We start from the raw sequence: 24,952 nt of genomic DNA on the forward strand, positions 1-24,952 counted from the left end.
GTCAGTGACACAAACTCATCTCCCCATCACAGAGGTCGGATGTAAGTGCAGACACAGAGTCTCAGAGGCTGAGGAGGCTCAGAGAGGAGCAGCTACTTGCCCAAAGTCACACAACTTGGGCCAGAGCTAGAATGCTGACCCTGACGCACTGTTTACACCCACTCTACCTGCTGTGCCTTTAGTCATCCTGACACTCCTACCAAGCACCTGGCTTCTAGACTTGCCCCTGGGGAGCTACCTATTCCTGTGCCTGAGAAGGAAGACATCTACAAACCCAGAAAACTAGGGAACCTGCACATGGCTCAGTGCCCAGAAACTGTATAGGTTGTATGTATGGTGTGTGTGTGTGTGTGTGTGTGTGTGTGTGTGTGTGTGGTGGGTCTATGTATGATTGTGTGTACATAGTATGTATTTGTGAACATATGCTTGTGTGTGTACTTGTGTGGATAGTGTGTATCTGTGTGTGTGGTTTGTATGTGTGTACATGAATATGCATGTATGTACATGTCTGTGTTTAGTGTGTATCTGTCTGTATTAGTGTATTGTGTGTATGGTATGTGTATGTGTGTGTACATGGTGTGCATATGCACATGTGTGTGCATATTTGGTGGGTGTGTATATGATGTGTGTGTAGTGTATATGTATGTGCATATGCATATATGAATATGACTGTATATGATGTGTATCTTTATGTGTGGTGTGTATATGTGTGAATATGTATATATATGTGTATATGGCCAGGCGTTGGTGGCGCACGCCTTTAATCCCAGCACCCTGGAGGCAGAGGCAGGCGGATCTCTGTGAGTTCGAGGCCAGCCTGGGCTACCAAGTGAGCTCCAGGAAAGGCGCAAAGCTACACAGAGAAATCCTTTCTCGAAAAACCAAAAAAAAAAAAAATGTGTGTGTATGGTGTGTAGTAGGGGTATATATGATATGTGTGTATATAGTGTATGTTCATATATATTTATGTGTGTGGTATGTGTTTGTGTGTGTGGCGTGTACGTGTGTGCAGTATGTATGAGTGTACATGGTGTGTGTATATATGTGCAGGTATATACATGTATGTGTGCATGGGGTTTGGAAGCCTACAAAAGCTTCCTAGTGAAATCTGAGCTTGCTTTACACAGCAGGGCTGCATTAGGGGATGGCTGGACCATGTGTGTGGTCACCAGGTGTCTGGGATGGTCTGCACTTGGCTGTGCTGGGGGGAGGTCTTTTGCTCTACCCCTTGGCATTCCTTTAAAAGCCCTTTAGTAGAGACAGGAGGGCCTGGTGGATTTTGACCCAGGCCCTCCTAAGGTTATCCTGTGTTTCTCTCTCCCCTGTATTTCTATCTACATATTCCTTATTTCTCCACCAGCTCCCTCAATGGTGTGTGTGTGTGTGTGTGTGTGTGTGTGTGTGTGTGTGTGTGTGTGTATACACATACTCCCGGAGCTGTACCCCCTGGAACCTCCACTGAAATGATCCACTCTGACCATCACCATACTGTTCCAGGCATGGGCTTCCCATAACTGCTTCCTTTTTTAAGCTGTATCAGCTGTTTGCAGGGGGGCAGGGGGGAAGGTGGTCATGAGATGCCTATCTTGGGCCAGTGTTGCTGGAGGGCTTCTCTCCAGGTTCCCCAAGCCCCGCAGTCCCACAATCCACTTATAAAATAATCACTCAGACACTTATATTACTTATAAACTGTATGGCCGTGGCAGGCTTCTTGCTAACTGTTCTTTTATCTTAAATTAACCCATTTTTATAAATTTATACCTTGCCACGTGGCTGGTGGCTTCCCAGCGTCTTCACATGCTGCTTGTCCTGGCGGTGGCTGCAGTGTCTCTCCCCTCAGCCTTCCGCTTCCCAGAATTCTCCTCTCTCCTTGTCCCACCTACTTCCTGCCTGGCAACCTATTTCTTGCCTGGTCACTGGCCATCAGTGTTTTATTTATATAGAATGATATCCACAGCAGGCCAGAACCCTCGCCGGACAAACCCCAAGACCAAGACCTCAGAGCAAGTAGCTTATCTGGGAGGTGCTCCCAGAAAAGGCTGGGTAGTGGGACAAGGGAAGCTGCCAATGCAAGAAATCTTCGTGAGCCATTGACCCTTGTAGGCAACAGGAGTTCCCTCCACTGATAACCTCTAGGAGACAGAGTTTAACAAACCTTGGATTATCTATCCCACAGGAGGAGCAAGCAAGTTAAGGGTCTAGGGTACTTAGCACCAACTCCAGGGGAATCATCTCCCAGAGCACTAACTAACCTGAGGCACTTCCAGTATGCCCTGCACAGCCTGAGAAAGAGCCTTGGCTGGACTAAGTGAGACTCCATCAGCAAGAACCAGGGTGAAGGGGGGCGTGTGGGTGGGACGTTAAGAGCACTAGCTGGGCTCCTGTCTCCCTCCCTTCCCCCTGACCCAGACTGCCCTGGAAGATCTCCATACCCATCTTCTCATCTACCCAGCATCCTCCATTTGACTTCATGGCTGAGCTCTCAAACCTGCAGCCTGGGCTGTTTAGGTGCTAATGTAGCATTTAAAAGCTGTGTGGCCTCCTGCAGCCTGTGGGATTCCTGAAGTCATGGTTATCTTCTCTGCAACCTGGGACCACACACTTGTTACAAGAGGTGGGTAACAGGCACTCTGGTTAGTTTCTATTGCCACCCTGACACAACCAAGTGTTACCTGGGAAGGAGGGTGTCTCAGCTAAGGGGTTGTCACAATAGGCCTATTGAATTATCTTGGTTATTAATTGATGAGAGATGTCCAACCCACTGTGGGCAGTTACCCGTTATGGTTAGAAGCCCTGAGCTATATAAGAAAGGTAGCTGAGCCAGTGATGGTGGTGCACGCCTTTGATCCCAGGATTCAGGAGGCAGAGGCTGGTGGTTCTCTGAGTTCGAGGCCAGCCTAGTGTACATAGCTAGTTTCAGGACAGCCAGAGCTGTTACAAAGAGAAACCCTGAATGAAAGAAAGAAAGAAAGAAAGAAGGGAGGGAGGGAGGGAGGGAGGGAGGGAGGGAGGGAGGGAGGGAGAAAAGAAAGGTATCTGAGGGAAGCTAGGGGGTGAACCAGCAAGCCAGTAGGGAGCCTTGCTCCATGGTTTCTGCCCCAGGTTCCTGCCTTGAGTTCCTGTTTTTACTTCCCTCAGTGATCGACTGTTACCTGGAAATGTAAGCCATTTTAGCTCTTCTTCCCAAAGCTACTTTTGGTCAGTGTTTTATTCCAGCCACAGAAGTCAATTGAGAACTGTGGGCATGCCACCCTTAGCACTGGGTACAGTGAGCGTCTGAAAGTGGCGGGTACCAATCCACAGCTAATTGAGCTTCCCCCTCCTTGGGATGCACACCCCACCCTTGGGAACTACAAGAACTCTGAGGAAAGCATGCCTCGTGCTCTTTGGCCACCAACAGGATCACCTTTTATCACCTGTTCACCTTGAGACGCTCGCTGGTTCTAGTTTCCATACATTGCCATCTGGGACACTGCTGTCCCAGAATATTACTACTGTCATTAGAATGCTTGGCCTTTCTTATAAACTAATGAATTCATGGAAGGTGTTCTTTAAAGAGGGGAAAGTGTCAGCCTACATGTCAAGCTCCTGACCAGAAGTGTCTCTAGTAGGTCAAGGTAACTCAAGAAGCCATTTGGGCCAAAGACCTCTAATCTTCTATGTGGCCAAATTCTGGAACATTTAACCTGCTTCATAATCAAAGCAGTTGAGGGATGGTATCTCCAGGAGCACTTGGGGATGTGAGCTGTTTACCAGCCACAATTCCTACCACCACCTGTTGGACAATCACAAAAAAAAAAAAAAAAAAAAAAAAAAAAAAAAAAGCTTTTTCACAAACTCCTAGGAAAGGACCTTATCCAAGACTGCTAAGGAAACACTGCCTCTTCTGGCCCCTGTGCCTTAATTTATCTAAATTGTCCTGAGAGATAGGACAATGCAAGATTAAGCTAACTGTGGTGATTTGAATGAGAATGACCCCCATAGGGCCATATGTTTGAATGCTTGGTCCCCAATTAGTGGAACTGTTTGGGAAGGATGGGGAGGGGATTGAGGGTGTGGCCTTTTTGGAGGAAGTGTGTCACTGGGGGTGGATTTTGAAGGTTTCAAAAGCCCACACAAGCTGGGTGGTGGTGGTGGTAGTGGTGGTGGCGGCGGCGGCGGCGGCGGCGGCGGCGGCGGCGGCGGCGGCGGCGGCGGCGGCGGCGGCGGCGGCGCCCGCCTTTAATCCCAGCATTCAGGAGGCACAAAGCTACACAGAGGAAACTCTGTCTCGAAAAACCAAAAAAAAAAAAAAAATAAGCCCACACAAGGCCCAGCCCCCCCCATCAGGATTTAAAGCTCTCTGCTACTCCTCCAGCACCATGCCTCCCTGCCACCACACTCCCCATCACTATAATGAGCTAACCATCTGAAGCTGTAAGCAAGCTCTCAATTAAATGCTTTCTTTTATAAGAGTGGCCTTGGTGTCTCTTCACAACAATAGAACAGTGACTAAGACACAGATATTATGGTCTGGATCTAAAGTGCCTCTCACCAGCTGTTTGGGACAACTGTGGAACCTTTGAGTCTGTGCCCCAACTAGCAGGAGTGAGTCACTGAGAGAAAGCCTTGAAGGTTATAACCACTCTACTTCCAGCTCTGACCTGAACACCCTACTTTCTGGTCGACCATTATGTGAACAAGCCACAAACTTCTGCCCTCACAGACCAAACCACAATGTCTGTCATGATATAGTCACACACACAAAAAGCATAATCCAAAACAAACCCTTCCTCTTTAAGTCGCTTCTGTTGGGTGTTCTGATTGATGACACAGCTCGTTGATGTTTCCCTGTGCCGCCCCATCCCCACTCCAGCTGACCACTCCGAGGGCTGTCTTTCCATATTCCCTTTCCAAGGACTGCTCACCCAGCAGTCTCTTTCCTCGCCTTCTGCATGAAGAGCTCACAATCCTCCCTCTACAGCCCAGGGACACATGCCAGCCCCTTCAGTCTGTCCACACCCACACTCCCACAGCATCCCAACAGACTACACTGCCTCTGAGAACAAACATCACAAGTCCCAGTTTGCTGGCCCACAGCCCTGGACACACCTGGAATTTACAACATAAGAACTCTGTTTTGCAGCTAAAAGAGACTTTATTTTATTGTCCTGTCTGCCCCGACCCCAATACAATCTTGCTCAACTCCCCCTAGGTGCTGGGAGTCCCTCTCTCTGCATGGACAGGAAGATACACATTCCTCCCCACCCAGCAGTCAGCTCTAACCCTGCATCCTCAAGAAGCCCAAAGTGCACAGTGGGAAGCATAGTGCTTATCCTTAGGAGACTCATTCTGTCCCTGTAGGACCATCTCCTTCTGCTCCAGGCTGAATGTCCTGCTCGATCGCTGAACCACCTTGCTGCCAGAGCCTTCTTCATTGATCCAACATAATGAAGTAAGACATTGGAGCAAGGCAAAGCTCCTCACTGCCACCCTTTCCATAGACCAGCCTCTCTCCACCCTCCCCCAAAAGTCTCCACATTCCCCACTTCTTTTGATAAGGTCTTCCAGAAGTCCAGTGCGGTTGATACATGCTGCTCACACACACCTGCACAATGGCCAGGACACTCACAACTTGCACACCACATAACCACCAGAGCTTCAGGCACAGAGAGAAAGCGTGCACACACATGTGCCATGGAGGTAAAGACTTTATTGAACCCCTTTTCCTCATATAATCATGTCTGTGACGGCCCATGTGTGTGCATCCTCCCAGATAACCCACCTGCACACACAGACAGAAAGGCAAGGCATACATTTGGAAACTCACCCACTTGTGTGCACAGGGCTACACACACATATATGCAAGGTGTACCTACAAGCCCATGGACACACAGTACACATCCTGGGGACACAGCATGCTCTAAATATTCACACGAAGAGGAAATCCTGCTCCATAGCGGCTGGGCTATGAATGTTCCAGTAGAGAGGCGGCATAATTAGTGCTTTAATTAACGTCCTCTTTCTGCTCACTGGCCACAGGACCTACACGCCAACACTTGGCTTGGATCCTGGCCCTCTCAGAAGCTGCAGATGGGCTGGGCCAGAGCTGCTCAAGGGCTTGGTCTGGGTAGTAATTAGGGATGGAGACTCAGCTGAAGGACTGTAGCCAATCTGCTACTTTCCTGTCTCTTCCAAGGGAGAAGGTCTTGCTGGCTCCCAGACTGCTGCTTCATAGTCTAATCACACACACACACACACACACACACACACACACACACACACACACACACACACACACACACACGAAAGGATGGAGATGAGGGCCCCAGGCCAACACAGCCCTGGTTGGCAGCTTCCACCACAGCCTTGCTGAAGTGGGGAGGGCAATGAGAATTAGCATATGGGCTTCAGCCCAACCCTTCTCCACCTCCTACGGCCCAGCCTAGCCCAGCTCAGTCCACTACTTATCATATGCAGCTGGTGCCCAACAACTCCCTTCACAAGTCCCTACAACAGACTCATTGTCTCCACCTGTCTAGATTTGTTTCCTAATGTTGACAGACAACATGATTCAATAGAAACTCACTTCCCTACAACCCAGGAGTTCATAATCAAGGAATCTGCAAGGTTGGTTTCTGTCTTGTTAGGGTTTCTATTGCTGCAACAAAACACCATGGTCAAAAAGCAGTTGGGGAGGAAAGGGTTTATTTGTCTTACACTTCCATATCTTAGTCCAGCATTGAAGGAAATTAGGACAGAACTCAAACAGGGCAGGAACCTGGAAGCAGGAGCTGATACAGAAGCCACGGAGGAGTGCTATTTACTGGCTAGTTACTTATGGCTTGCTCAGCCTGCTTTCTTATAGAACTCAAGACCACCAGCCCAGAGATGGCACCACCCACAATGGTCTGGACCCTCCCACATCAATCACTAATTAAGAAAGTGCCTTACAGCTAGATCTATGGAGGCATTTTCTCAATCGAGGCTCCTTCCTTTCGAGTGACTCTAGCTTGTGTCAAGTTGACACAAAACTATCCAGCACAGTTTCCTGTAAGGATGGTAGGAGCATCAATCCTGGGTTCAGGTGTTTCCAGCAATGGGTCCTGTGCGTTGTCATAGAGACATCACCCCAATCCCCACCCTAATGGTCACATAGTGTTCTCATAGTGTGTGTGTATGTTTGCACACATGTATGCGGGATTAAATTTAACATTTTCTATGAGAACACAAGCCATTTGGATTAAGACCTACCCCCAAAGGTCCCCTTTGAATTTATAAAGACTATTCTCCAAAAATAAGATTACCATTACCATTGGAGCCCATCCCATGATATTGTCAAGTTGAGTCACATGAACTGCTTCAAGCAAGAGCTAACGCATTGCTCACCAAGGCATTATGGGACATTAGTTACTGTTCTCCACTCCTTCACTGCATTGCTCACTGAGCTTGGCTCAACTAAGCACCTTCTATGCAGAAGACCACCACCCCACCCCACCCGCGGTCAAGCAAACACAGTAATAGGCAGGTGACCATATAAGAACAGTCCCAGGGTGGGTTCTGTGCTACTAAGGACTTGCACAGGGTGGCGGTGTAGAAATAATGGTGATGAAGGGGGAAGGGAGACCATCTAGCTTCACTGTAGCCACCTGAGCAGGGGCATGTAATATGAGGTCACACTCCATTTTTCCCCGGGATACATTCCAACAGAAATCTTCCATGGATTCATGCTCTTAACAACTTCCCAAATCCCATCACTTTGAAAGTGACTTCTTGGCTTTAAGTTCAGAGTCTTGTGACCCTAAGACTTGTGCTCACAAGCATTGCCGAGACTCCCCCCAACCAACTGGGGATGAGAGAAATCTTCCATCACCTTCTGCCTCATCTTTCCTGCATCAGACAGGAGCCCCTCTGCTTCCTAGAACACATCAGTCTGTTTCCCACCCTGGTGCCTCCACACCTGCGACTCCTGAAGTCAGGGACTCGTTCCCTTCCATTGGCTAACTGGATCCTCTGCTGCCTCAGGCTTTCACTTTTGCCAACTGCTCAGAGAGCCGTTCCCCATCATCCACCTAAGGGTGGCCCCTCTGTTACTCTCCCCCGCAGCCGCCTGCAAAGCATTTATCATCATTATCTCACTGGTTTACACCTATGTTGTCTGAGATTCCACTACTCAATATAAATTCCTTGAAGGCTGGCCATATATCTATCTTGTTTAGAAGGAAGGAAGAGAGGGAGAAAGAGGAGGAAGGAGAAAACCAGAAGAAAAGGAAGAGGGAAGAAGAGAAGGAAGGGGAGGGATGACAGAGATGCATGTGGTCTAGGACAGGGTTTTCTAACCTCAGCAAAATTGACGTTCGGAGCTACATCATTCTTTGTGGGGGACTGTCCAGTCCTGGCTAAGGTGTTCAGCAGAATTCTTGACCTCTACTCAATAGATGCCAGCACTCTCTCCTCTAGTTAGGACAACCAAAACAATGTCTTCAATGCCCATCCCCTCCCAAGGTAATCAAAATTGCCTCTGATGGAGAGCCACCAATCTGGAGGTTTTTCACCTGTTTGCAGCAATTACATTCCTATTTCAACCATTTCATACAGCTGCTTCCATGTGTGAAACCTCCAACAGAGGAGTTGCCCCCGGCTCTGTCTGTTAGCCGTGCGAGATGGACACAGTACAACACACCTGCCAGGGCGTGAAGACTCCCAGTAACAAGGCCTTGGTCTCAGGCTCCTGGTCTGCAGGTGGCCCAGGCTCAGCTCAGTGAGGGCTCCAGCCAGGGGACAGGGTAGGGGTCAGTCTGCTTCAAACTGAAAGGATGATGGATGTGACTTCAGGCAACAAGCTGGGTCCAGGTCTTCTCCATGCACACTCGCCTAGTGTGGACCAGCTCAGCCTGACAGTGAGTCACCAGTGTGCATGAAGGAGAGTGTGAGACTGATCACACCAAACACTTCTTTACAGGTGTCTCAGTGGAAGTTGGCTGATGTCTCATTGTCCAGGAAGAGTCAAAAGAGCATGTCTAAAAGCAAAAGATTGGGGAAATACCCCTCCCTGCCAAAGGGGTGTATCTGTGTGTGTGTTTGTGTGTGTGTGTGTGTGTGTGTGTGTGTGTGTGTGTGTGTGTGTGCGCGCGCGCCTATGTTTGGACATTTGAGTATGCTCATGCCACAGAGTATGTGTGGAGGTCAAAGGTCAAGTTCAGCTGTCAGTCTTTGCCAGCTACTTTGTTTGAGGCAGAGTCTCTGGTTCACAGTTGTGGACGCCAGGCTAGATGACCCGAGTTTCCATGGGGTCTTCTATCTCTGCTTCTGTTCTTGCCACCTTGTAGGCAAGTTGGGATGATACATACAATTATACCCAGCCTCACATGGGTCCTGGGGGTCCAAACTCAAGTCCTTGCACTTTGTGCAGCTCTACCCACGGAACCATCTCCCTGTCCTACCTTATCTTTTGAGACAGGATCTCTCATTTAACCTGGAGCTTACTGACTGTCTAGACTGGCTGTCCAACAAACTCCAAGAATCCACCTGCCTCGTCCACAAGGCACTATGGTTACAGATGCATGAAACCATGCCTGGCTTTAATGTGGGTGCTGGGGATTGGAACTCCAGTCTAATGCTTATGTAACACTCTATCAAGTGAAGCTTCTCCCCAGCTCCCACCACCCACTGTCTTAGTAACTATTGTATTTCCTAGAGAAGTAAACCAATCCCTCAGAGAAAACATTAATCACTCCTAAAGGCCTGACCTTCTGAATTATTAGCTGGACCCATGAGCCAGTACCCAGCCTAACCACACTTACTTCAAGGGCTTACTGAGTACATGGAAGGGTGGATTCATCCAGACAGTATTTTTCCAGTGCCTGCTCTGTGAAGGACACTGTCTGGGACACTGAAGATTTCATGGCAAGCACAGAGCACATGGCCAACTTGAATAGATGTTTCCACCCTAACAGGGGGTGTCCCCACAGAAGAACCACTGACCTACCCTTTCTCTGTGGGTACCCTGGCATCATCTCTCTAAAATGTGTTGGGGGCTCATAAGGACCCTACTGCCATGGCTCCAGCCTCTCAAACAGGAACCTCTTTGACATGGGGACTTGTCTCATCAAGATATCAGCATGTCTAAATCGAGGCTGTGTCAGCAGCCCCATGAAAATGAATAATGGCCACAATTATGACCCGTATAACAGCCCAATAAAACCTAATTAAAATGATCCACATCCCATCTGCCAAGTGTAGGGCAGAGCAGCCAGGGAAAGTTGGAGGCCCTGGCAGTTCAAGGAGAGCAAGTAACATGAATAATCCTAGAAATATTTATATAAGTATATTTACATAATATTAGCATATGATAATGCAATGTAACCAAGACTATATTATATCATCATCATCATCATCATCATCATCATCATTGTAGCTATCACTTGCTACATGCTTTGAGTGTGATGCCCTCTGGTCACAGGAGCAGTCCCTCACACACTGGACACATGTCATCCCATTGAGTTGTCATTAACTTTCCATAAGGTAAGTGTTGCCATTATGCCCATTTTACAAATGAGAGCCATGAGGTTAAGTAGCTTGTTCAAAGTGACACTGTTAACAAGTGTCAGGCTCCATCAGTGGCTAGCTAGAACAGACATTGCTATTTGCTAATTCAACATAAGCACCGTACACAACCAACACTCACTCACTTATTGCCAACAATGGTCAATGGTCTAGTATGTGAAAAACAAGGAGGTGAGGAAAATGAGCCAGTATTGAAATGCAATATGAGGGCCATCAATATGGTTCAGTGGGAAGAGGTGCTTGGGTTTAATCCCTGGGTTCCACAAAGTAACAGGAACTCTGACAGTGTCCCAGACAGTGTTCTGTTGTCCTCTGACCTTCACGTGCTAATGGTAGCACACATACATCTGCATGCAGGATAAATAAATACTAGATAAAATACAACTTTAGCCTTTAAAATCCACAAGCACGGTGGATAGGGGCATCGGTTTGAGTGTGAAATTTCCCGTACACACAAAGGCACACGCATCAAAGGCTTGGTCCCTAGCTGGTGGTGCTGTTGGGAGATGACTGGATCGTCAGGTGATGACTCCATCTACGGGTTAATGAATTCCTAGCAGAATCAACTCCTAGGAGATGGAGTCTAGTTGGAGGAAGTTAAGTCACTTCAACGGGTGTATCTTGTCCCCGCCCCTTCCTGTCTCTCACTCTCTGTTTCCTGGCTCCCATAGGTAAGCAGCCTTGTTGTACCACATGCTCTCTGTTATAATGCTTGGCCTCCACTCAAACCCAGAGCCATGGGCCAAGCAACCGTAAAGTAAAACCATGAGTCAAAGCCCACCTTTCCTTCTGATGTATTTCTCTCTGCTGTTTTGTCCTAGTATCCCAGGAAGCTACCTAATACACGCAGGCATCATTCTGCCTGGGGGTTCAAGGAAGATCTTACTAAGGTGCACAGTGAAACTGAGCCATTGAAAGTCAGATGGGAGCATGTGAGGGAGACAAGCAGAAGGCTTGCGGGCAGAGGGAATGGCACGTGCAAAGTCAGAGAAGCCCATCACGGTCCAGAGTCACAAAATTACTCCTCCACAGGCTGAGTAGATCAGTGGGAGTGCAGTCAGGGATATCTGGTGGGGAAGTGGAAAAGGGCTGTAGGTCAAGATCCTCAAGTGCCTTCCGGGTCAGGTTCAGAAGCATAAGTTCTGCCTGTAAGCAATGGAAGGTTTTAAAGCCAGTGGGGACAGGGGCAGTTATGGTCAGATGTCTCGTTAGAAAGACCTCTTGAGTAGCTGGGCAAGCAATGTCTTGGGAAAGAAAGTCCAAGCCCTAGGACATGGCACCCCCTGCAGGGATGGGGGTTGCCAAGCCTTAGAGATGGTCTAAGCAAGCTCATCCAGCCCTACCAGAAGTGGACCAAAGCTCTCTTTGCCTGCATAAGAAGTGGGGTGCTTGGTCTATCAGGAAAGAGTTTTGCATGAGTCCCCAAACCCCAGCCCAGGGATAATAAGTATTGTATCCTGTTTTTGTCACAGGCCCCTCCTTGCAGACAGAGTGGCAGGAGCTGCCTCGAGCCTCAAGTCCTGAAGTTCAGGAAGGGGCAGGCTCCTCCAAACAGATGGGCCTTTCAACAACAGAATGCCAGAGCTGCAGACACATGAGACAGACAGGCTTTTAAAAAGACCTCTATGGTTGCCTCTGTCATTTCAAATGATGTTGCCCTTTGACCTAGGAAGGGGTTCCAAATGCATAAATAGAGCAATATTTCCAGCATCAATGTTTTGATAAAATGAAAGAGGGGGGAAATACATAATATCAACACCACCTCCGGGAAGTACAGTCAGAAAAAGTTATCAAACATTCTGTCAGAGCTTGGCAGGCTGCACTGTCCACCCACCTGACTCTGGGCGCCTAATAAAGGCCGCATCTAGGAATTTGTCACTCTCAAATGCATAATTCACTAGTCAAAAAGCAGCGGTAATACATTGCATTTTCATAAGGGGCTCTGAAGCTGTCTAATTTCCCTGAGCCTCGGGACGACAGGAGGCTGTGGCCACTCGTAGAGGCCCCTTTATGCATTATGGATAGAGGCTTTGCAATTCAAAGTGACAGCTCAGACTCCCACTCCCTACCACCCACCCCCAAAACTCCAGATCCTGCATAGAGACCTAGAACTAAAGGGTAGATATGTCTCCAAAGCCTACATGCATTTGATACCTAGAGATGACTATGAGTGTGTAGGTGTGAGGGTGTGGGTGTGTGCATATCTGTTAAGGTAGAAAAAGAAACATGTAGTGGTATTTGCTCTGCCCATGACCCTGGGCTATATGGCCCAAAGGAGGCAGTGCTTGCTGCTGTGGTATTTGACTTCTGATAAGGAGCTGGGGAAGGCACACAGGCCCCTTCTCCCAGCTCCTGGCTGTAAGGTGGATTCATGCCTGGCTAGCTCAGTGGGTAGAGAATGAGACTCTTAATCTCAGGGTCATGGGTTCAAGCCCCACATTGGGCACCACTTATTATGATCAATCCACATGAATCTATTAAATGGGTAACAGAATTTATTAAGATATAAACTGAGGAAATACACTCACAATTACAGAACAGAGTAGACAGTAGAAGTCATCCTTTGATCTGACTGGGGGCAAATCCACCTCACAGTCAGGAGCTGGGAGAAGGGGCCAGCCAGGACACATGAAAACTTCCAAATACAGAGGCAAAATTATTCCCTGGGTCTTACCAAATACAATCAGCTTGGCCTATCACATGATAACATATTTTTAAGATGGAGCAAAGAACAAGTAGACAGTGAGTTAACAGAGCCAGCCAACCTGTACCCCATGTCCACCATCTATGTCCACCACAGGCCCCAATGTTAGATCTGCTCAACTTCCCTGCCACATAGCTAACACACACTGTGGGTACAACTCACCACCCATCATGTTAGCTGAAAGGAATGCAAACTAGGACAGGAGGTGAGAAGATGGGCTGCCATGCATTATGGGCTGATGGTTACTAGGTGGCTTCATCTGGCAGGACTTCCCCAAGCCAATGCTCCAATGAGCCATGGCCAGCTTTGTACTCCCAAACACCCTTTCCTCTTAGCTTTCTGATCTCTCTTGTTGACAGCCAGTTCTCATTGAGAAAAGGCCACCAATTCCAGAGACAATCCCCACTCCTCAGCAGCTGGTTCTACACAGTGGTGAGAATGACTGGTCAATGCTGAGAAAAGAAGCGACAAGAGCCACGTGTACTAAGAAACTGGATGCTTTCCTTATAGCTGCTGTCCCCACAACACAGAAAGGAGGTTTTTTCATCTGTCCTGTCTTCTGGTGGCTCCCAGGGCCTTGGTGATGATAGACAAGCAGTCAGGTGAGCACCTCTCAGCAACTGTCTTTGTAGAAATGCCACCCTAAGCCGCTTGCTCAGAAAGGAGAAATAACAGGAATTCTCTGCACATGACCTGGAAGATAATCTTTAGTGCTGACAGAAAGGAGAGTGGGAGGCTAAGGAGGGAAAGAGAAGGAAGAGAAAGCTGAAAAGAAATGAAAGAAAAAGCTAGAAAAAAAGTGGTGTGTGAATGATACTGAATGAAGCCCTTGGGATAGAAGGACTTGGAGGCAACTGAAGAAGATATTTCCCTGTGGTGTCAGCCCTTCTCCCGAAACATTCCTCACTTGATTCTGCCACTCTCAACATGTTTACAAGTGATGGGAAGAATGACTGATCAGGAGGCTTAGAGAAGCAGCTGAGTTTCCTGTTGGTCCCCAAGCATTCATCAAAGGCTGAAGTCCAAGCAGCCCAAGCAGAGGTGACACTAAATATATGCCATAAAAAGTGGGGGCATGGGGGCTGGAGGGGCTAGGATAAAATTTAGATTTAAAACAGGAGTTCTAAGTAGATCTTATAGAAGCCAAAAGATAGGAGATGTCAACTAATATCTGAGGTCCACAGATAATGTACACTTTGCAGAATCATCCTGTAATAGACAGAAGGTTCAATGGGAGCCACAGGGAAGAGCCAACAACTGTGCTCACGGGCCTCCACAGCTGGATGAAAATTTGTCAGTACATAAATCTGTTTATTCCAAGCAAAGGAAATGGCCTCTCACAAAGTCACGGGCAGACATGTTGGAGAAAGGTAGTTGGTGCTGAGGTTCTGGAAGGTTGGGTAGGAAGGTAGATAGGCAGGTGGGAAGTTGTCTGGAATGGCAGAGGGGGGAGGAAAGGCCAGGAAAAACTACTTGCTGCTCACTGAGGAGTTAGTGGGGAGCTAACTAAAGGGCTTCCTTAGTGGTCTAGCATGGGCAGATCTCTCTAATACAAAATCCAGGAAGAGGGACAGGAGAAATGGTTCAGCACTTTAAGGGCATGTTCTGCTCTTATAGAGGACCTGAGTTCAGTTCCCAACACTCACCTCAGGCAGCCCATACAACTGCTCATAACTCCAGCTCCAGGGGATCTCACACCCTCTTAGTCCCCTCACCGGCACACATCTGCACACACAGAGACAGACACACAAGCGAGTAACTAAAAATAAATGAAATACAGGAGCTCGGGAGAGGGGAATGGTAGGACCTGGGTGCCATGAAGGGGGAAGAGGGAAAAAAGGGCAGGAAGACATTCACTGAGGAAGGGGAGGCGATACAGAGGGAAGAGGAATAAATAACACTAAGGATGTTTGTGAAAGCCATAGGGAATTATACTATTTTGTATTTACCTAAAACAATATAAAATCATATGTATACACACATGTATGTGTATATACGTGCATGTATATATATATATGTGTGTATATATATATATATATATATATATATATATATATATATATATATATGTTTTAAATGAATGTTATACCACATGCAGTAACAATGCTTCCCCCAAGAGGCGTAGACTGTAATGAAGACCCAAGTGTTAGACATGCAAAACCTCCCTCCAAGTTGTTGGTCATAGGAGTTCAAGAGACTCCCAAAACAATCTAGAGAAAACTTGTTGTGGGGTGCCCTGCCCCCAAGTGATGCAGCTACAGCACAGCGTCTGTACCTAAGGCTTGGGGGACATCACATAATGGGAGCCAGAGGACCAGGACACTGCTGCAAGAGTGTCTTCTACGTGTGACAAAAGGGCTACCCCTGGGAAATCTCAACAATACAGCTGCCCAAACGAGACCTGCACAACGACACCACCAGGGGACATGTCAGTGTGCACAGGGGAAATCTCACAAGGCCCCACTGCTAGATGAAAAGCTACAGGCAACTGACGGCTGCTGAGAGAAGAAGGGTCGGGCTTCCTCAGGAATGAGCTCCCAGACTGGTTACCCAGTCCCAGCCTTGAACACATGGGAGCAACACTAAATAGACCAAGCTGGCCGTATTTCTATATTTATATGTATGTATCTGCTTTGAGGGGCTGTGGTACTCACTGGTTCTGGGGACGGTGTATTTCCTGGAGGTCTGGCTGCTGACCATGATGGCTATTCTTGGTTGTCAACTTGACTATATCTGGAATGAACTACAATCCAGAAATGGAGGGCACACCTGTGATCTGGATCTTGAGGCAGGAAGACAACATGCCTTTGATCCAGATCTTGAAGTGGGAAGGCACACCTTTAATCTGGCCACACCTTCTGCTGGAAGCCTATCTAAGGACAATGGAAGACGGAAGGGTTCCCTCTTCATCTGCTAACCCTCGCCTTGTCAGCACATCCATCCCTTCACTGGCACTGGAGCCTACCCCTTGGAGATTCCAGCATCTACAGAAGAGCAGCTGAGATACCCAGTCTTGTGGGACTGAGCAAGTACTAGACTCCTGGGCTTTTCATTTACACCTAGCCATTGTTGGATTAGTTGGACTGCAACCTGTAAGTCATTTCATATATATTGAGAGAGAGAGAGAGAGAGAGAGAGAGAGAGAGAGAGAGAGAGAGAGAGAGAGATTTATCCTATAAGTTCTGTGAGTCTAGAGAACTCTAACCCTGACACACACTTCTTCATCCACAGCTCCCCAGATGTGTCTAAAAGCACACACCTAGAGTTCCAAATCTGAAGGACAGGGAAATGCTGAAGATGGTTGGTGCTTGGTGGGTTTCTCACACTGAGCCCAGGAGTGAGTTCTGAGAGAAGAATTAGAATCCATGTGGTTGACTTGGGAGAGGATCTCAGGAAGCAGCAGTTAGAATGGGGAGTGAGGCGGGAAAGGGAAGGTGCTGGTGTGGAATTGTTGAATGAGCTGCTAAGCAGTTCGCTGCTATGGACAAATGATGCTGGCTCCTGGCAGTGTGGACATGGCCATCACCATCTTGAAACAGAACAGAGCTGATGGCCCCTACGAGGCCCTCTGAGAACCTATTAACATCAACGGGCTCACAGTCTCTCCTCCACCGGTGATATAAAAGAGGTTAACAGTTGGCTGGGAATCAGTGATGCAGCTGCTTGTGAGTCACCCATGATCGAGTAAAAAAATCATGAAGAACCATTGGTTACCAAGCTGGACATGGACAGAATCCTTTCTTTGGGTGTCAGTACCCTCTCTACCTAGGGTGATGACTCCCCAGGAAGAGTCACACATCAGGAATGAGCATTCGCTTCTTTACCCCGTGGGGCAAGGAAAACAGGAATGCTTCTTCTGCAGCCAATTTCTGGATTACCCTCTAGTTACTTTCTTTTTTTTTTTTTCAGAGCTGAGGACTGAACTCAGGGCCTTGCACTTGCTAGGCAAGCACTCTACCACTGAGCTAAATCCCTAAACCCATCTCTCAGTTACTTTCGAACTGAGCTGGACAAAGCTTCCCTCCAGAAAAGGACATCAGAGCCTCATCCTGTATGAGAAGGATGTTGCAGCCACAATTAATCCATACACAAATGATTTTTCTACATGATGATCCTCCTGAGTTATTCAGATAGGCCCTAACGTTCTCACTCACAAGTGTCTTTGCGAGAAGAAATTCCGACACACATAGAAGGAAGAAGCCATTATGACCACGGAGGCAGGGATGGGGAAGATGCAGCTTCAAGGCAAGTAACACAAGCAGCGACAGGGAACTAAAAGAGGCAACCCACAGGTCGCCCCATGGGGCCTCTGGGTGGAGCCCCAGGGACATTGACTTTGGACTTCCATCCTCCAGAACCATCTGTGACATTTTGTTACAGCAGCCACCGGATGCTGATCTAGTCATCAAGTACTGCAGGGGACCTCTCCGTCAGGTGTAAATCAGAAAAAAGCAGCGGAAATTCGCTGTGGCAGGATCTCACAGGCTTGCAGTGGGACGTCTGTTAACTCCTTGCGTGATGATGACTCTCTGCCGGTCACGGGTCACGGCATGTCAGGAGCAGCATCAGCCTCAGTGGGTGTGATCTGGCTTAGGTTCTGTCACTTCACCAACCCCTGGAGCTACACATAGCAGGGGCCTCTGGGTACTCCTCTGGGTGGCTCCAAGGTCAAGCCTCACTTTTCTTCACAAAGGAACAGCATAAGGTTCACAGAGAGTAGAAGCCAAAGCACCAGGGAGCCCAGTGCTTTGTCTGGAGGTAGGGGTGTCACCAGGAGGTGACAGAGGAGGGAGAGATCTGTGCCCAAGAAATAGCCTCCCTAGCTTGCCAGGCAAGCATCCAGGTACCACAAGCCGTACCCCCGAACTCAGGCTTTGAAGCAAACTCTAAGCTACTTCTCTGTCCTGATTCCCCGGTTATTAATAAGTGCTGGGCCAACATATGCCTTGCTCAGGTAAATTTAGGTAAAGAGAAGGAAGACAAATTTAAACTGATTTACCTCTTGATCCTTTCATTGTAGGCTTTTTTTCCCCACCTCTTGGAATTTGTTTCTCAAAAACATGCCTGTTAGAGATAATCAGAGGGGACACAGCAGGGCCCCATGGAAGGAGAGGCTACCCAAAGGCCACAGGCCAGGGTAGGAGGGGTTTATGATGGTGGTGACCCTGGCCTGGGTGCTGTTAGCTCATCATCCCCACCCCATAAAGAAGGTGTTAGAGTTAGTGCCTGTTTTATAGTTGAGTAAGCAGAGGCTCTGGCTAGTGAGTGCAGACTGGGCAGGGACTCTAGAAAATAGGTCATTGAGGAGCATTTGAGGATACCCAGGGAGTAAGGTGAGCTGCGTTCAGCCAGCCAGCCTGGCTCTGGGCTTCCGAAGACTGACTCACGCCTAGACGTCAAACACAAGGAGTCTGACATGCGTGGTGAGCAAGGGCAGACAGCCAGGGCTTGGTCCCCTGGTGCACATGCTCCTTCATCACCAAATGGCCAAATCCAAGTCTGCCCAACTGAACATCGCTTGGCTTCCTCGGGCCAAATCTACCTGAGTCAGTGGGTCCACAGTTATGGGGGGGGGGGGTCCAGCACTGGGGAACTCTCTGCCCTGGTTTCTGCTGGACTGGTCTAACCTCTGCTTCATCATCAATGAAAGTGAAGTAGGCCACTGGGGTACCAGACACAGAAACGCTCAGATTGACAAGTGCCATCTGGCCTTCAAAGTCCTGGCTCTGCAGAGTAACCCAAGTCATGGGGTGCCTCCAGAAAACACTTCTTGCACCCCAGACTTTGGCAGCCTACCTGGGGCCTGCAGATACTTTGCTGACCCTGAACTTGCCGTTCCTCAACTGGGTCTTGCCACTAAAGCATCTTCCTTCCCAAAAGTGGGCTTCGTTTAAAAAAAAAAAAAAAAAAAAAAAGCAGCGACCAGGTGAAAGTTTACTTTCGAAGCAGTCAGTAAAGGCACGAACTCTCCAAGCGGGTAGGAAAACATTACCGGCAGGGAGCTCCACACAAGAGCCCCAGAGGAAGGTTCAGAGCTGAAGCTGCCGCGGCTGCCCCAGCTCCTACTGTTCCAAGCATGGTCCCTGGACCACTTGATTCACCTGGGAACTTGTTGCCGTTGATGGACACAGCCCTTCCAGAACCTACTGACGGAGAATTCCGCATCCTACCGAGACCCCCAGGTCACCTGTGCATGCCCTCAAGTTTAAGATGCTCAAATGTGAAGTTCTCTTTCACAGGAATTGAGGACGAGAGGGATGACAGGAAGGAATTAGCTCCCTCTGCTCGTAGCCATAGACCTTTAAAGCTGACAGATGATCAGCAGCCCCTCCTCCCAAGAAGCCAATGCTCCTCCCAACAGTGGAGGAGTCCCTTTTACCATCCAACTGCACCAGGGTCCCTGACCTAAGACACTGTGGGCGGGAAATCCGCTCACTCATGTCCAGCTCTGCTCTGTACCAGCCCCGTCAGGCTGGGGGCTTCTCAGCCCCCTGCCTCTGTCTGGCATGAGCATGGGGGTAATCCCTCCACCCCAAACTTTTGTGTCTTTGTAAAATGTTTAGTGAAAAACTGCCGACTATGTAAATCAGGGATCATTAGAGGTTGGGTTTTTCCTCAAAGAATGGATTCAGCAAAACGCTGTTTTCTCCCCGGCTCTGGGTCTCTATTTAGGGGATTGGAGCTCTGTTTGTTTATTTATTTATTTATTCATTAGCTGGGCCCACAGTCAAGGAGAAGGGAGCAGGGCCATTAATCTTTCCTGTCATCCGTTCACAGATGTGGAGTTCACACTGCAGCAAATGTGAAGTCAGCAGTACACAACCACAAGGTGGAAATTTCAAGAGAAATAAGCTTAGAGGAATGAAAAAAGAAAATAAAGTAAAATAAAAGGGGAGTGGGGGTGGGGTGGGGAAGAAAGAGACGCAAGGATGGGGCACATTTAAAATACAGTCTGTCCCTCCCTGGGTGCCTGTGTGTGCCCAGACTAATCTTGTTCTCAGCATGGAGGAGCCATTGATATGTTAATAATAATTTTCTTTTCTCTTCATCCTAAAGAAATGAAGTTTGCAAACTGATCCCAATGAAGCAGTGTATGTGTGTGCTGTTTGTAGACTGACTGGAGCATGCACACTCACGTGTACACAGACACACACACACATACACACACACACACACACACACACACACACACACACACAAACACTATTTATGGCATCTATTTAGTACGTTTTAGAAATCTCCATGGAAGGACAAGCTCTCTCAGGCATGAGGTGTCCCTTTTGGGAATAATGTGACTACCAGCTCTTGCATGGAGACAGCTATGTGGCTGGGCTGCAGGACTAGGCTCTTTTCCAAGAGAACAAACCTGCCACACTGACTCCCGTGCCTAGTCTTGACCTGGGACCCGGCTAGCACCAGTTGGTGTGAGGTAGGTCAGAAAACTCAGCCACGAGTTTCCTAAAGCTGGTGTCTTTTCAAAACCTGGTGAATCCCAGAAGTCCCAATATGTCCAGACCACCTTGCCAGAGTCAGGCACTCCTGCCTCAGTCTCCTTCTTCTGTTCTTGCTTTGAGGACTGAGGCTCTGAGAGTTTAACTCTTTGCCAGACAGATTTTTTTTTTCTCAACTGTGTCTAGAGACCACGGGTGGCCCGAGTCCCAAAATGCACCACTCTATTAGAAGATTCCAGAGACCTGACACTGTACCCATTTCTCAAACCAAAGCTCTCTGATCACAGCTTGACAAAAGCCTGACCTCATTTCTTGCCTTGAGCTGCTGCTATTCCACTAGCCTGCAACGCTAAGGTCTTAGCTGCACAGCCACACCCAGGGATGGTCCCATCTCCAGTGGGAAAGGCTGAGCCCAGCCTGCCTGGAGCCTGCCCACTCATCCCTGAGCAGCAGGACTGACTGTTCAGGGGGTGCTGACGTCGGTAACTTCAGTCATCACAGTGTGAGCTCCTCCGGGCATACAGACTGTGGATTGATCTCCACTCCTTGAAACTTGGTGGATTCTCAGTGGACATTTGTCGAATTGCATTGAATCCCAAGTCAAAAGCAGAGTTGGGAAAACTCAGGCTGACAGAGGACCACGGTTAGGTTTGTGTGGGAAGTACTGCACCAGCTGAATTCTCTTCCCCAATGCCTGAGCAGGATTCTGAGGCTATGTCTAGACCTGGTGGTTCCTAGCAAGTCTATGCTGAGTGCTAAGGGAATGGATGGCATTCTTGCCTCACACTAACCATGAAAGTGTAGCTGCCGTGTGTTGTGGAAATTGTTAAGGGAGCTGCTTTTCAGAGCACACTGGCTTTATGAGAAAAGGGCAGTGAGGGCACAGGTTTCACAAGCAGTGACAGGAAGAAAGGCTGGACCTGGAGCTGTCATAGCAGATGACTCCAGGGGAAAGCAGAGTGTGGCCACAGGACCATTGAGGACTGAGGAATGCCTAAAACACATACCACAGGAAGCAATGTTCCTGAGGTTAGGCCAGGTACACTCAATGTTCTAACCAGAACTCACTCCCAGCACCGAGAGTGGGTGGCAGACACACTTGAGTCCCTTTCTAGAACATCTCCACCTCTGTTGATGCCATTTCCTTGTGTTTGCATACATTTTTAAATCTGTAAAATACAAATTCAACCTAGGCCTAAGAGGAATGGAGAAGGAAATGCATGCAAGCCCTGGGCAGCCAACAGAGCATACCCTGCTACTATAAATATCACTATCCTGAGAGCCAGCAACCCCAGCACGCAGCCAGCACTATCCCACGGCCCCTTCTCTTAGCCTCCACCTCACCCTAGGTTACAAACCAGAAGCCCCATGCCATCTCTGTTTATGCTTTTCTGTCAATCATCTCTCCCTGTGCCTTAGCCTCAGCCATCAAGTTCATCCTTTAGCTCTCAGGTGTGAGACCGCCTCCTCCACCCCACCCCAAAAGCATGCTTGTGAAAGCTGTGTCCCCTCACCCCACCCTTAGTTCTGTCCTAAGAGCACACTGGTCTCCAACAGACCAGCGACCCTTTTCAGTAAAGAAGCAATGGTAAATAGTTTAGGCATCACAGGTTTTGTGGCACAGAGCTGAACTGTTGTAGTTTTCTCAGTTACTGTGATAGAAACACTCTAACCAAAGTCAACATAGGGAAGGAAAGAGTTTACTTCAGCTCACAGGTCACAGTCCATCATTGAGGTCAGGAATTGAAGCAGGAACTATGGAGGATGCTGCTTGCGGGTTCACTCTCTGGATTATGCTCAGCTTGGTTTCCTGTACAGCCCACTTGCCTAGAGATGGTGATGCCCAAAGTGGGCTGGGTCCTCCTACATCAATTAACAGTCAAGACACCCCCACCCCACCCCCCACCCCCCTCAATGGACATGTTGACAGGCCAATCTGATCTGGCAAACCATCACTTGAGACTCCCTTCTCAGGTGACTCTAGGCTGTGTCAAGTTGACAGTTAAAACTGATGAAGGCATGGACCTAGTCCATTTTCTGGGGTCAGGCATGGCCCAGCCAAGGTCAGCTGAGCCCCCAGCCACCCCTAGACACAGAGAGAAAGAAACACAATGCTTCTAGCCATTGACCATGTCTTGGGGTGCTTTGTTATGTAGTATTATTTTAACTATAATCAAAATAATACAGTAGTAAACTTTCTCCAAGCCTCCAAGCTGGGTGGCCGGGAGCTGACTTACCATCTCAGAAGACTGCTTGCCTACCTACCTCCCATGCTCCTCCAACAGCATCCCTGTCTGTTTGGATCTAGCCAAACACTGTGTCTGACCAGATAGAAGATCTCTGAGCTGTGGAAGTCTTTCTTTTCCAGTTGGCTTTAACTTTCTGAGTAGTTGTGCAGACTGTGGAGCCCTGTGGAGGCTCCTTGGCCACTGTGGCTTTGAAGGGGGTCAGGCCAGGTCAAGACTGGACTCTTTTTAAAGTGACAGAAAAACCAAATGCACAATGACTCCTAATAACAATACAGAGTTCTGTGAACAGAGTTAGCCTGAAGTCCACTGTGTATGGCAAATGAATGGGGACTTGAAGTCTGGACCGCTACGGCTCATTCGTGAAAGAACCATTTCTTTGAAAATATTCATGATTTTCAGGGGGCAGATTTTCCAATGTGAAGTCGTGCTGATGGCCTTGATTCTATAATTCTCAAAATAGTCTCATTTTGCAGGTGTGAACCAGCACCTCTGAAACTCATGAATCAGGTGAGCCCATCAGCTCAAACTGCAGATGAAGGTCCTAGGGTTGTCTTCTTTGAAAACTTGTTGAAACATTATTCTAGATTGTTTGCAAAGTAATGATGGTGATGGTGATGATGGTGGTGGTGGTAGTGGTGGTAGTGATGATGATGGTGATAATGATGATGGTGATAAGTTGTAATAGTGGTTGTTGTCGTTGTTATTTACTACCCCATATTCACAATCCTTTACAGATCTCCCCATGACGTGGTGAGATATTCCCCCACTTGCTCTGAGTCTGAGTTGTTCTCCTAGTACACACTTTGACCAACAAAATCTGGAGGAAGTTACAATGTTCCATGTCTGAGCAAGCTTTAGCTCATTCTTTAGGAGCCCTGCCCAGTCTTCCAGTGAACAAACTGGGATAGCCTGTGGGATGAGCGATGACAGAAAACACCAATGAGCTATCCTAGCTGGAGGAATCCCAGATAAGCCACCCCACAGGCAGCCTGAGACACCCGGAGTCCAGCCAAGGCCAGGACCACCCAGCTGAGCTCAGCCCACATTACCACCCCAGTGGATGATAAGCTAAGCAGATGGTAATTGTTTTGACCCAGAGCTTTTAGAATAGCTTTTATGCAGCAAAACTGATAGTGTCATTATTTAAAATGCATCAAGATCACCTCACATTCATGGGTACTATCAAAAACTAAATAAGTGTTGGCAGGAACATTGGTACAGCCTGTGGAAAACAAGCTCTTCAGAAAATTAAAAATAGAATCATCACATGACCCAGCAAACTCTACTTCTAGGCATATGCCCAAAAGAATGGAAAGCAGGTCTCAAAGATTCACCCACATTCAATACATCATTATTCCCAATAGACAAAATATAGAATCAATCTAAATGCCCATCAACAGACAAATGAATGGGCAACCCACAGTATATACACATGCATGCCATGGAATACTACACCGCCTCTAAAGGAAACTCTGACACAGACTACAAGATGGATGAGTATGGTGACTTGAAAGAAAATGGCCCTCAAAGAGATTGGCACTATTAGGAGGTGTGGCCTTGTTGGAGTAGGTGTGATCTTGTTGGAAGAAGTGTGTCACTGTGGGGTTGGGCTTTGAGGTCTCTTGTCTCAAGCTTCACTCAGTGTGACCATCAGTGGACTTCCTGTTGCCTGTAAGACGTAGCACTCTCAGCTCCAGCACCACATCTGCCTGCACACTGCCGTGCTCCCCACCATGATCATAATGGACTGAACCTCTGAACTGTAAGCGAGCCACCTCAATTAAATCTTTTCTTTGTAAGCGTTGCCATGGTCATGGTGTCTCTTCACAGCTAGAGAAAACCGTGACTAAGACAATGAGCCTTCAGAACATTGTGCTAAGTGAGACATTGCAGTATAAATACCATGTGATTCCTCTTATAGGAGATGCTTACAGAGGTCAAGTCCACAGAGATAGGAGATAGAACAACAGTTGCTATAAGATGAAAGGTTCTGAAGAAGGGTG

This window comes from Peromyscus maniculatus, chromosome 4, assembly GCF_049852395.1.
Source record: "Peromyscus maniculatus bairdii isolate BWxNUB_F1_BW_parent chromosome 4, HU_Pman_BW_mat_3.1, whole genome shotgun sequence".
NCBI classification, from domain to species: domain Eukaryota; kingdom Metazoa; phylum Chordata; class Mammalia; order Rodentia; family Cricetidae; genus Peromyscus; species Peromyscus maniculatus.